We start from the raw sequence: 14,757 nt of genomic DNA on the forward strand, positions 1-14,757 counted from the left end.
TGTTGCAGGAGTTGTGCCAGGTAGACGTGTACCCGGTTTGTGTTAAATCTTAGAGCAGGTACTGCATACCCTATCATATCTGTGTACATGGGTATACAGAGTCAGTGTTGTTGCGTCCCACTCAGCACCCTTCTGGTTCATTTCGGCACCAGCACTCTTTGCGTATGCAGAGCTGAGTAGAGTGCAAGTTCGGACCACAAGTACACTGTAGCAGCTAGTCGCGAACCTAACCTGTGCCGTGATGCACGGCACTTGTGTGCATCTACTTTATCCCTGAGTAACCCACCAGGTATATTGTGCACAATAGGGCACAGTAAATAATCAGCATGCATCGCAGTTTTCTGCAACATACATGTATTCCTGAAGTCACTTTACACCTCAGAAGAATTGCGTCGCTAACTGTTAGTTATTCCCTTGGTCATTATGAATCGTAGAAAACCCGTCATACAATAGGTTCAAGCTAAAGTACCGTATCACCATGGTAATTACCTGGAAATTCGGGTTTTTTCTACGTTTTTGTTAAACAAGCAGCAATGTGCCACAGAAATTACCATGGTGATAGAGTAGATGGCCGTGTGAAGCGGTGTGAGATGCAGCAAAGGGGAACCTGTTACTCCGAGTCTATGCCCTAAACAATCACTTTGCCGTGGGATGATTCTCTTTGGGCTGCACACTCTGGTTAATGTACTCTTGGTGGCAGCATTATGGAGCCAAAGATGATATTTTTTCAGAAAAATAAGCACTAGAGAAATGGAGTGGGAGTAACCTGAATTATTCTATTAGCAGAGCTGCAATGCTTGGGATATGAGATTATTCCCGTAATTATGCAAAAGACGCTATTCAGTTGTACTTTAGTAGCATCTGGCGCTAGCCAGTATCCACACCGCTGTAATTCGGTGCGTGTCACGGTGCCTGGTAGGGTGGTTCACGTGACATGCCATGGTTGGTGCAGTATCCCGTATGTGTCCCGTACCGTAATTCGAGTATGCGGTGCGCACCGTAGCATAGATGTATCTGGAGCGCTGTACGAGCTAAGATGTCGGGGCAAATATGGAGACATTCACAACATGCAATGTGAATATGCACGTCAGTTTCGTTTTAAGAAGTGGGTTTGACGGAGTAAGAAAAGGCCCCAGCTTTGGCTGCTGCATGCTAGCCCAGTGGGTACCAATCTCCTGTCATCAGCCGAGTGCTGATGGAACGGAGTAGAAGAAAAAGAAAGAAGAATATTGCGTTCAAGAACACAATTTCGGTAAGGGATATACAGTAAAACCTGTAACTAAAGACCACCGTCACTAGCGACCAGCCTGGTACTACCGGCCACTTCGCCAGGCACGGAAGGTCTCACATTCAAAATGCACTGTGACTAGCGACTACCTTCTGAACGCGACCAGCGACCGCCTTTTCCTGTCCCAAACACAATTTTTGACCCGTAACTAGCTACCGCGATGTAGAAAATCAAATGTTGCTCGAAGCTCCTTCTTGAAATGTTACTGATTTTCCATGGTCCTGAAAAGAATCTTTCGATACTACAGCTGAACAAATGAATGCAGGTAATTTGGGCTGTGGAGTCGGTGTGGACTGCACTACACCTGTCAAAATTTCAAGCGCTGTCAAGAAAAAACATTATAGGAAACGTCTTGGAGAGCGCATCGAAAGCGCTCTCTGATCGATGTTACTACTCGGAGGAGAAACGAAGACTGGGCAGCTCTGTCACCCCAGTCATACAGACGGATCGACGATGGCATCAAGGAATCCAGGAACAAAGCAGCACCACAAGGTCCTGATGCTGAAGGATCGCGTTCAAGCAATCGAGAAGTCACAACAAGGACAGTCGGTATGATTGATCGCATGAACAAATTTGAAGCCCAGCGCGAAACGAAACTTCCCCAGGGAACGTTTGACTCCTGGCTTCAGAAGTAGCAGCTGAATTTGAAGTCTGCAAAAAATTAATCTTCTCTCTCTCTCTCTCTCCATCTCTCCGTCTTTCTGACATTGCGCAAGTCCTGGGGAATTGTATTAGCTGCATTTTGATATACATATCATATAATGGGATCCACATATGGTCACGCGGTGCAAACCTCTAACTAAAGATCACCTGCTACTAAAGACCGCTTTTGCTGGCACCAAGGGGTGGTCGGTAGTCACAGGTTTTACTGTACCGGTAAGTGGATAGCTTACTAAAATAATTAGCCGTATGGTTTAGAAATAGTGGTGGCGACTCTGGATGGCAGTCGTGAGTCCGTCAAGTGTCAAGTCGACGGAATAGCGCGAGCTCCAGTGTGGGGAGCAAACCCATTCCTAGGTTAGCATCCCCCCACCTCACAACAGAGCAACCGAGTTTTGGATTAAGCTGGGAGTGCCGATTCGAGCAACTGGTATGATGGCTCTGCTTGGAGCCACTGGATGGCTCGCAGCTGAGCCGGCAAATGACTCCGCTTGGAGCCGTCAAATGACTCCGCATGGAGCCACCAAATGACTTCGCATGGAGCCGCCGAATGACCCCGCATGGAACCGCCGAATGACCCCGCATGGAACCGCCAAATGACCCCGCATGGAGCCGCAAATTGACTCCGCATGGAGCCGCCAATGACTCCGCATGGAGCCGCCAATGACTCCGCTTGGAGCCGCCAATGACTCCGCATGGAGCCGCCAATGACTCCACATGAAGCCGCCAATGACTCCGCATGGAGCCGTCAATGACTCTGAGTAGAGCCGCCAATGACTCTGAGTAGAGCCTCCAAATGCTAAATATATTGGTATGCATAACCAGTTGAGAGCATATATTCCATAAATCGGCACTCCCGGAGCGGATCACAAAGTGCAGCTACCCGTGCAATCTGTAAGCGGTGCAAGCTAGGTAAAGACTGTCAGAACTTGATATCATGGGCTGAGGCCATTGCCGCAGCCACCCATACTTTGGCTGCAGGTGGCGTCCGAATGTTACTCGGGCAGACACCGCTTTCCACCTTCCCGCCTCTCTGAATATCGAGTCCCGCAGCTGATTCGAAACGAGTGGCCGGTGTACAACGCCAGGCCAAAGCTACAACTGATGAGCAATATCCTCGCAGTTGCTGTAAATGCCCATCGATTGGCATTCGCAGCTGATGCCGCTAGTTTTCCCAGGTGCTGCGGGCTGCCACAATTGTAAACAACCCTTTGCGATTGCTGCTCTGCTTGATTGACTATCCATCGCCCTATCCCCGGTCGCAATTGTACGAGCACCGGCCAAGTGCACAACTTGCATCAGTGAATACCAGCAAGTCGGGGGACGGCGTCCATTTAGGGTGTAGGAAGAAGGACCGGCCGTTCCGCTAATCCAGGAGCTCAGGCCATCAGCGAAGATCTTTGAGGCACTCTTTGGAGAGCTTGATCAGGTAACACGGCTGCCAGCACCAGTTGGCAAATGACCACAATCTGCAATTTGCATCCAGGGGCTATCACTCTTGTAGCAAACGGGGGCTTTCCCAGAAGAGACTCGAGTTGACATTGGGTAGTTGAAGCTGTGTGAAGAGTGGCCCGAAGGAGATCACGAAGCTCGGCAAGTTCGTCCATAGGCATACTGATGTTAGCGCGGCGGGTGTCCAGGATGACGCCGATAAACATTAGGACGTGGGCTGGACCCTCCACTTTTGCTGACGCCAGAGAAAACACCGAGGTATGTAAACGCGCGGCGCCGAGTAGCGAGTTGCTGGCGAGCTAACACAGGTCCAGAGCATGCATTGAGGAAGCACTTTTACGGACGCCAGAGAAACACCGAGGTATGTAAACGCGCGGCGCCGAGTAGCGAGTTGCTGGCGAGCTAACACAAGTTCAGAGCAAGCATGGAGACAGAAACGTTAGTCGAGGTACTCCCCGTAATGGGATGATGCCAACAACGTCAGGACTTGAGCTGGACCCTCCACTTTTGCTGGGGCCAGAGAAACATCGAAGTATGTAAACGCTCGGAGCAGAATAGCGAATTGCTGGCAAGCTAACACAAGTCCAGAGCATGCACTGAGGAAGTAACGTTAGTTGAGGTATTCCCCGTAATGCAACAGGCGTGTGAGTGCGAACTGCTAGTACATAATCCATTCACTGGCGGATGCGACAGAGTTCCATATAGCTGGACTGGAGCGTAATACAGTCTGAAGGGCAGGGCACTCTCATAAAAGTATTGATCCTGCCAGCGGATCGACAAGGACCAATCCTCCGGGCGGACGGGAATTCGGCAGAATGCACTTTTAACATTGAGCTTAGCAAGATACACCGGGGCGAGCACAATTGTGGAGGAAATTGTTTGGGAACGCATGTTCCGCAAGTTGCATGCTCGAAAGTCGAAAACAGCAATGACATGCAAGAGACATTGTACAGGATCTTGGAGGGCGCATGACCATGTGACTCGCGCATGCGTGCAGGTCGGGCCAGCTCGCTGGGCTGCCTGCTAACTTGCGTTAGCATGCTAACGCTCATTATGGTTTAGATCGCATTATTGTAATGGTCGCGGTTTGATTTCAAAAGACCATAGAACGTGTCGTACTATTGGTCGAAAGTTTAGGGGTGTGGTACTAATGGGCTGGGAATGTAAGGATCGGGTAGATTGCAGTGTTTTAATGGTCGTAGTTGTTGTATAAATAGAATGCTGAGATAATTAGAAGAGGACTATGAGGAAGAGCAAAATGACAGGGGTGACAGTGTTAAAGCTCTGAGCAGATGACGTCGGCAGGAGTGCCTACACAGAGAGTAGAAGAAGGGAGAAGAGAGGTCCCGCCGCCTCGAGAGTCGCCGTGCTTGCGAAAGGCTATGCCAACAGCAAGAAACGACGGAGCAAATATCCCGTCGTTTGGAGACTCACCGCCTTCGTGACAAGACGCGTTGACAGCTAGAGACCGCTGCACAGGCATCCATTCAGCAGGAGAAAATACATGCTCTCATGCTCGAACTTGTTCGGTGTGCGGGGCCATCATCATGTTACGCACCAGCCTGGCCCTATTCCGTTGATGTTCCGTACCATTCTGGCAAAGACTGCTGGCCACATGTTGAAACAGGGCTTGAAAAAAATGAAATAAGCTAGTACCAAAGCGTAATCTATTATTAGATTTACTTTTACTTCGTAGAATGTACCTGTCTGAGAGTTTGAGTTTTGAGTTATGTATCGATGTGCGTTTATGAACTAAAGTTTTGATTGTCATGCACATGTGTATTGCAAAGACGTTTCTATCAGTTCGAACAACACACATGATGACCTAGGCAAATATTAAGCATAGCGAGGGCTCCTGGGCGGTCAAGCCCTCTCTAGCCTTCAAGCCCAAGCGCTCTTTATTTGTGCGATATCGAAATGAAAAACTACTTGAAGTAAATGCAATAACAACGATGAACAATTTATTTCAGCCAGGTACAAGTGGGGTCTATTGGTATCCTTTATTTCAGCCGAATAAAACTGTTGTTTATTGCTATCGCATAATGCATGATAACCTAGGCAAAAAAGATAGTGAGGGCCCTGAGCTTTCAACTGAGCTCTCTCGTTGGAATTATTAATATGGAGGTGTATGTGCCAATTTTTCACGTAGGATTGCCTGCCACTTGCAGCACTGCATTGCCTTCTGCAACATGGGGAAAGCTGCGTGCTCAGGCCCGTAGCAGCTCCATTCTGGTTGGTCCAGCGAGACCTGACTTCCACAACTTTACGTGCTTTTCTCGTGACGGGCATATACATGGTACAAAGTATGTGTGTATGTGTATGTGTCTGTGTGTGTCTGTGTGTGTCTGTGTGTGTCTGTGTGTGTCTGTGTGTGTCTGTGTGTGTGTGTGTGTGTGTGTGTGTGTTGGCGTTCCTCTGGAGCAGCTTGGTGACATCGTCCAAGATCGACATTGATGGCGGGTCACCTGCCGTGACGCTGTTGACGCTATTGTCCAGTCCCGCATGGAGCCTGTGGCGAAGCCCCTCATTTGTGGCACTTGTGCGCGCAGTTTTCGTCGGCCACAGGATATTGCGACGCACAAGTGTAACGCTGTTCGCGCGGCCCGAGCGCGCTGAGTATGGCGTTCCCCGCCCGGTGGACAACACGTCTCTTGGTCTGCCCCGTATGGGGCCACATAGCCAGTCATGGCAGTGGAAGAAGGAAGGAAGGAAGGTGTGTGTATGTGTGTGTATGTGTGTGTGTGTGTGTGTGTGTGTGTGTGTGTGTGTGTGTGTGTGTGTGTATGTATGTGTATGTGTGTGTGTGTGTGCATGTATGTGTGTGTGTGTGTGTGTGTGTGTGTGTGTGTGTGTGTGTGTGTGTGTGTGTGTGTGTGTGTGTGCGTGTGCCCCCCCCCCCCCACCCAAACCAAGTTCATGGTTTCTGGCCCCAACACCTCTAACGACGATCTAGAGGCGCTCGCGACTCGAACCATGGAGATTGCCCATGTGTCGTCTTTTCGTTACCTTGGATCCAACATACACAGCAACGGCCGATGTCATGATGATGTCACATCCCGGATCTCTGTCTTTTCTCCTTCTGTCTGCCTGTCTGTCTGTCTGTCTCTGTGTGTTTGTGTGTGTGTGTGTGTGTGTGTGTGTGTGTGTGTCTCTCTCTCTCTCTCTCTCTCTCTCTCTCTCTCTCTCCCTCTCTCCCTCTCTCTCTCTCTCTCTCTCTCTCTCTCTCTTTTCCCCGCTCTCTCTCTGTGTGTCAATATACAGCTTTCACCGTGCAGGAGCGACACTGACTCGCACTGCTATCTGGTGCTCACGAGGTGTTTGTCGCGCTGCAAACGGAGCGTCTCTGTAAGTTTGTATCCCTGGTGATGTTTGGACCTGGAGAGCACTATATAAATGGTGCTTCTCAGGCACAATCTTCCTCAGCCTACTCAAACTCGACTGATGAGGGTAAATGTTCCCGAAACACTGTGTATTGAGCAGGGAGTGGTCCCTTCTTGCAGGTTTTCCGAGTGGAAGGTTGGATGGACTTTTCGTGTGCTCTGGGTGGCAGCTGTCAGTCAGTCAAGTGTAAAGTCAAGGCGGCGGAATAGCGTGAGCTCCTGTGTCGAGAGCAAACCCTTTCCTAACAATCTTCGCCGAAGTCGCAACCACTATTTCGTAGGTCTACCCTTGTTAGGAGACAACCCTGGGGGTATCAACTTTTTTTGTCTGATAACGAGTACATTTTTCTGCTGCTTTGCATCATCCATATTGTGTCCACATCAGAACTGATGATTCCTTGTTATTAGACAGTGTTTTCCACCAGAACCCTGTACAAGACAACCCATTATCAGACAATGTTTCATCGGACCCCGATACAAGACAACATGAAATATCAATCGAGCTATCCTCGGCCATCCGCTTTTTCTTGTAATGAGAATTCAAACCTGTGGGACAGCTGAAGGGGACGTTATAGCGAATTTGGTCTACAAACGAATAATCTCTTATCCGGACTTGCATGTACGACTGCTAATGATTCATGGGATTTTGGATCGTTGTCTACTAATGAGGTTTGTCTTGCAACCGATGTCATACTAACGAGGGTAGGACTGTAAATTAAATGCTTGAAAGTTGAAACTTCGTTTTTCAGATGAATCAGACTGCAAATCAATAGCATAGCAAAGACCATAGCTATCCCAGGAACACTTGAGTAGTGCCCTCTTTTACCTTTTTCTATGTTGTCCTCTTCAGTTTGAGCAGGTATGGATGTTTCCTAGTGCCTTCTAGAATTTCTAGGTATATCATTGGTCTTGTTCGGATCGTCCATTACGTTTGCAGCTGTTCAAACTTCAACGGTATTGTTGTTTATTATTTTATTGATTTATTTATTCTACTTGCCTTTCCTATCTTCTTGTGTTTTAGCATTAGGCGATTTGATCGCAGGACGAGAGAGAAGCTGATGGACGATCTCTCCAATGTTCCTCTTGGTTCGGAGCGGCGCCGAGTGCTGACGTTGGGACTTGGGTAAGGATGAGTGTTCCCTCATGTTTACAAGTTATCCGTTTTGTCCAACACTAACGGTTATATGCAGAATACTGCTGAGTCGAAAATGTGCAACAATCAGCACAAAAACTGACTGATGAGATCATGACATTCAACGACCTGATGCTTAGCTGCATCACGTTTATACCCGTTAGTGTTGGAAAAAAACGGATAACTCGTAAACTTATGGTCCTCTTTTTTAATTTTAATCCTTGGCTCTCCATCCGAGTTCCCTCATGTGTTGCTATTATTTTTATTTACTTATTTTTTTGCCCAGGGTCTACATTCTACATTTATTTTACTTAGACTAGGGTTAGCTGTCCGTTTACCAGTACTCATCCACACATATGTGCACATAGGGTCTACACAGAACTCTATCAGTAGGTATTTTTGTATAGGAGGTTGTCTATCCTCCGGGATAGCACTATATACTCCCATTCTGTGTGTTCTCTGGTAGCTATGTTCCTTGGAGACCATATGGCTGTGCCAGTGTGGTGACCGAGGTGAGGTGTGTCTGCACTGGCATCGTCAACTTGCCTACTGCTACGTGCTCCCCAGTGCTCCATCTGTGTCCTGTACTTTATTTGGGGGGGGGGGGGGCAATACCGGTACTTCAGGTGCAGGGGGCAAGGGGGATGGGGTGGGGGGACATCATGCCCCCAATGAACCTCTCCAGGTGTTGTTCTGGAGTAGACTAACCATAGGCGGAGTGTACACATGCAGCACATAGTTTGGGAATTAGAACGCGATCAGACTCGGGCATATTCAAAGGCAGTCTATTGTGATAGTAGTCCTGGACGGATCTCACTATGATGATACAGGTCGTGCCCAGCATCACAATGCCCAACATTATAAATGACTGTTTTTTTTCCTGAGGGGCTAGATGAACATGTGGCTAGACTGCCGATGGCAACCAACAGGCTCAAGGCTGTATTGAGACTTCGTGTTTGCGACCCGAGTCAATTGTTTACTCACCATGACTAGGCATCGCATTGGGCATCGTATGACCATTTTATATGTCACTGTTCTTAGTCGCACCGGGGGCGCATGCCCGTTTTCAGGAGACTTATCAAAACACATAAGCCCTGTGCCCTGAAGGTTAGGCCTATTGTTAGTCTGAATAGTCCTGGCTACTATCCCGCTAAGTTCATTGACTTTCTACTGAACCTGTATGTACGTGAGGAAAGTACTGTTCTGGCCTGAACTACGGATTTCATCAACTTGGTAGAAGGTTTGCCTGTGCGGGACGATCATTTATTTTTGAGTATAGATGTGACCAGTCTTTACACCAACATCCCCAACGAGCTCGGTCACGTGGCATTGTCGTGGTATATCACACACAGGTATACAAGGTGGATGCCCCCGGCCCTTCGTACACGGTTAACAACAGCAGTGACTTCCTTGATGTCATTCGGAAGACTAACGGGTTCGTGTACGATAACGATTTGTTTCCGCAGATCCAAGGGACTGCCATGGGTTCGCCTGCAGCAGTGGTCTATGCCGACATTGTTATGCTGTATTTGGAGAATCGGTACATTTTGCCGATCTTAGAGGGGGAGGGTTTAGAGGTTCAGGTTTATAGACGCTTTATCAGTGACATTTTTGTTTCATTGCATGGTTGCGAAGGTCAAGTTCAGCGCGCTTTAGACGGGATTAATAAGTGTTCGGCCCTCGAGTTTGCGCATGAACTGGCACATGATGGCATTGATTTCCTGGACACCACAGTTTTCCGTAGTAAGGGATACATGGCGGTGAAGCCTCATTTCAAGTTCACCAATCGTTTCCTGTATCTGCTTGCCGGTAGTAACCACCCCCGTAGTATGGGTAAAGGTGTGATCACTGGGGAGTTGATCCGTATCCGTCGGTCTTCGACCCTTGACCACCACTACGAAGCTGCTGCCGAGCAGGCGAAGCAGACTTTCCGGGCCCGTGTATACAAGCGCTCCATCTTTCATCTTTCAGACCGTACACCAGGCATGCAAGGCCGGCACAGCTGGGGTGGCTGGGGCGGCCTCAGCCGCCCCACTTTTTTGGCCGTTTTTTTGTTCTTGTTTTTTTAGCACACTGCAACAAAGCGCGATGATCGCAGCTCAGATCAAACGTGGCAAATAATGAAGAATCCTTGTGTATCAAGGTCAAAGTGTGTGTGTGTGTGTGTGTGTGTGTGTGCCTGTGTGTGTGTGTGTGTGTGTGTGTGTGCCTGTGTGTGTACGTGCCTGTGTGTGTACGTGCCTGTGACGTGTACAGCACCGCTAGCTAAACCAACCAACGGCTACTCCCAGGGCACAAACTATTCTGCTGGAGGCAGCGTCGTCTTCGTCTGAAATTCCGGATACAACCTGCAGGAAAGCATTGTGCGCATCTGCCAGATTGACGGTTCCTGGAGTGGGGCAGCTGCCTCATGTAATCGTAAGTTGAATTTCAAGAGAGCCAATATATCCCTCTTGTGTAGAGAAGCTTCAGGTTTGTAGGAAGGCAGATTCTGGTGGCGTTGATCTTTCCTATTTACAGAGCATGTAATAGTCTGGGTGTTACCTGCCACTTTTCATCATCACAAATAATGATCGTGCTTATCACAGGACCCAGGACCAGTCGGGCATCTCAGCCTGAGTCCTTAGGATATATGTTATACTTGTAGGTGTATGGTTAGGGTGTTTCACCGGGTAGAGGCGACGGTTTCAAATAGGACACAGGTTGCAAACCGGAACGGACTCAATATTCACTTTCTCTCTTGGTATTTTGATTAGAAAACATATGTCACAGTGAGACTACGATGTGTTATACTCCGAGCCAAAATTTCATGGCTCTGCGATGACCAGACGCGCCATACCAAGCAGGTGAGTTTTTGACGTGTTGCTTCGCACTGCGACTTGAGTTTTACGACTTTCGAAAAATCAACTTCTTGTCGCAGGTAAACAGCGGCTCGCCTCTTGCCAATAAAGCACCGCATACCAATCAAAACTAATGGAAGCACACACAAGGCTTATTGTTACTCTGTACTGGCCGTCGTGGAGCGATAGCAATTACCTAATTTCAGACCCAGAGTGAATTTGACGTGCACTCTAAAACGTGTCCGGTTTGGAGCCACCTCTGATTTGAACTTTTTTGAAGCGAAAAATTGGGCAACTTGGAGGCAATGGGTCAACACAAAGGAGTGGCTCAGTTCGATTGACTCTGGCCCCAGAGCAAACTTCAACATGCCAGTTTCCTTCCGCAAACATATTTCGAGTGAAAAATCAACGCTGATCATCGGTTTGGGTCTATACAAATTTGGCTGTCAAGGCGTTCCGGTATCGAACCGTCTACTCTACCAGAACACTGAGTTGTTGGCATAAGCCGGTAACTTTGTCGAGCCTGTTTTAGGCTACCACCTCCTCCAAATATGCTAATATCTCTTGACTGTACAAAAGATGTGCCGAGCAGACACTTTCTTCATCTCTTGACTGCTTTGTGTGTTGTGTGTATGGGTACGTGTATCCAGCCATTCAACTGCAGTGCCAGTCTGGCTACCTGCCCTGCCTGCGTTCCAGTGGCTGTATCCTGCCATCACAGCGCTGCGACGGTGTTTGGTACGACTGTGCTGATGGCTCTGATGCACAGTACTGCCCAGGCAAGGTCACACCAGCTCCAGGTAAGCACCAGCAACAGCACTGATAGTAGTACCATGACTTCTATTATTATTACAGGGTGCGACAGAGCTCTCGGCCATTGAAGAAAATGTTGAGTCACCTCCACCACCACACTGCGCTCTTTAGCCGACTAGACCCTCCTGCACACAACCATCACCATTGCGAGGACACTTCCGTAGACGATATTGATAAACTCCTTCAGACAGCTGTTTCGCTAATACATAGCTCATCAGTGAAGGTAGATATTGAATGATTAAAAATATAGACCAAACTGCTATTATATAGGGGGTTTCCACATACAAAACTGGCCTAGCTGAGGTGATAACGCGGGAAAAGGAAAGTGTGAAGTACTGTTGACGCGCATTGGACATGCATGCAGCGTCGGATATTCGGCGCGGAAAATCAATCACTATTCAATGCAGAAAAACGTGCCATAATCAGAGTACTATGTAGCTAGTAGTGAGAGTCTGTGTACTAGTATTGCAGTTGTCCGAGCGCCATGAAGGCCTGCGAACGCACCTCACGACCCGCCGACGTCGACAGCCACAGCAGCCCCTGGGGCATGACACTGTACTGCTCGCCCGTCGCGCCAAGACGCTTGGCAGTCACTAGGCTTCATGCCACCGATGTTGTCCGCAAGCTACCTTGTTATCTACCCATCACCCACTGCCGCTGACACGCTGGGAGGCCCCGAGACATTCGCCCAGTATATCGTCGTCAGAGCTGTGTCGACGGTACAATAACGCTGGTAGAAACAAACAGTTGGTCGTATGGTATTGCGTCCTCCGGATTGTCCCTTGACTCGTCTTGTCCCTCTTCTTGCTCTGACGCTAATGACTTCTATTACAAGCAAAATGTAGAGCTACTGTTGACCGCTATTCACTGCTGTATTTATTTTATTACTTTGCATGGCCATGTTGAGGCAGTCTTCGCATCAATTTCCTTTACACAATGCGTGTACTACAATGTATTCAAAACCAACGTCTGTGCCACGCACACATACGCAAACGTTTTAGGGATGAAACGAGTATATCGAATACTCGAGCGCTTGCTCGAAAATTCGAAAGGAGTGAGGACTCGCTTCGCAAAATACTCAAAGTATCTTATGCACAGTGTACTGTATGCTTGTACATCAAGCACGTCTGTTACTCTGACCAGTACTGATAACACCATGCAAGTGTAAAATTATTACTTGTCCCTACTTACCAACAAAAGACGTAGTTCAGACTATTTCCTGCACTAGGCTGCATGCAAGACTACATGTGTATCAGGTGTAATACGTTCAGTGTTACGAGAGTGTGTGCAGTACATTGTTTTATGTTGTCAGTAAAATACTCGTACTCGCTCGAATACTCGCTCGTTTTTTCAAAGAGTACTCAAGCCCTCAATTTTGGCACTCGTTTCACCCCTAGGCCAAACATGCATGCACTGAATGCCTGTGCTCTGTGCACTCTGTGCAGGTCAAACCGACTGCCAGGTCCTGTCACCACCGGCACTGGGCTCAATGACCGTGAACGGCTTGATGTTCAGCAACACGACCACGTTTGTGTGCACATCTCCCTATGTCCTTATGGGCTCGGCCGTGCGTACTTGTGAAATCAACGGCCAGTGGAGCGGTGTGCAGCCAACTTGCGTCCGTAAGTACATTTACCAATGCTCGACTGGCTTGTATTATGCATTCCCGTTCATCACACCGCTCATACTGTCAAATGCTGCCTCTTCTCATTCACAATGGCATGGGTCACAGTAGATAGGCCTGGTGCAGGTATTGCCAGTTCCTTGCTTGCTGCAGTACAGTATGACATATTAACTTAGCTGGTAAGCAGTGCATGTGTGCATGGCAAGTGTTAACCCTTTATTGGGTGGCCCATACATTGATCGAACACCGATGTTCGATGGAGTAGGCATTTTGAAATTATCGTAACTTGGTCAAATCTCGGTCTCTTGGAGAGATCGAAATATGTAGGTCGAAGAAAAACCTCTCAGCTGTCGCCTTGACCAATTTTCAAAGCGATAGGAAAAGCGGTTCTTGAGTTATAGCACTCGTAATGTTGGTCCCGGGAAATTTGCGCTCAGACCGAGATGCGTGGGTCAACGGCTGGGATTTTCCCTGCTTACGTCACCTGTTGACAAGGCTACGCCGATTCAACTTCAAAAGTAGGTTCCCGGGGTCTCTACCAGAAGATTTGAGTTAGATACGAGCAACAGGAGTGAAATGGTGGATAGAGATCAATGTCGAGCGTGAGCCCAGCGCTGGTGCGCCTTCCCTGGCTTGCAGCGCTGGGCCAGTGCATCCCGTGGAGTCGAGTGTAGACTCATCGCGCTCCTCTCGTCGAGGCCTTTCCAGGATGCCCAAGATCGTGGAATTTGTCCAATGCAAACTAAAATTACGTCTAATTTATGTACAGATTTGGTGATTGCGTGAGCTTGCTTATATTTTAATCGGCCAATAAAGGGTTAATTTTGTCCATTGCTTCCCAACCCATGTGTAGTGACGACTGCTGCTCTGAGTGCGGCCAGTGACGAGCTAGTCAAGGACTCCGTCTCAGAACGCATGACACAAACGTGTAAGCCTAGTATTGCTGCATAATTAAGAGCAATATCTCCTACTGCTGACTGCTGAAAATGTTGTGTCCTTCACAACTAGTCTCTTTGTTCTAAGAAGTCTGCCTCTTTCATCGATTCGTGTTTACCTAGCTGCGTTACGCTATTAGTAGCCTATTACCTGTTGTGCAATGGGGCTGGCCTAAAAGCTGCTCGCTCAACAGTTGTGTTGCATGGCATAGAGGGAGAGACGGCAAGCCGCCTCGGCATATTTGCGGATGGAGCTTTTATTAGAAAGGAAAAGGACATATGGATACGAGTTAAGAGTAACTGTCCACCACTGTAACTAGCTACTACAGTAAAAAAAATGCAACAACTAGGCACAAAACTGACAGAGTGCTGAGACATTCGACGACCTGACTCCTAGCTTCAACACATCTCCGTAGCGCTAACCAACAGCCTTCCAACTTGGAAGGTTCAAGGTTAAAAGGAGAGACCAAAGCTGCTCGCTCAACAGTTGTGTTGCATGGCATAGAGGGAGAGACGGCAAGCCGCCTCGGCATATTTGCGGATGGAGCTTTTATTAGAAAGGAAAAGGACATATGGATACGAGTTAAGAGTAACTGTCCACCACTGTAACTAGCTACTACAGTAAAAAAAATG

This window comes from Sycon ciliatum, chromosome 5 (genome assembly GCF_964019385.1).
Source record: "Sycon ciliatum chromosome 5, ocSycCili1.1, whole genome shotgun sequence".
Classification (NCBI taxonomy): Eukaryota; Metazoa; Porifera; class Calcarea; order Leucosolenida; family Sycettidae; genus Sycon; species Sycon ciliatum.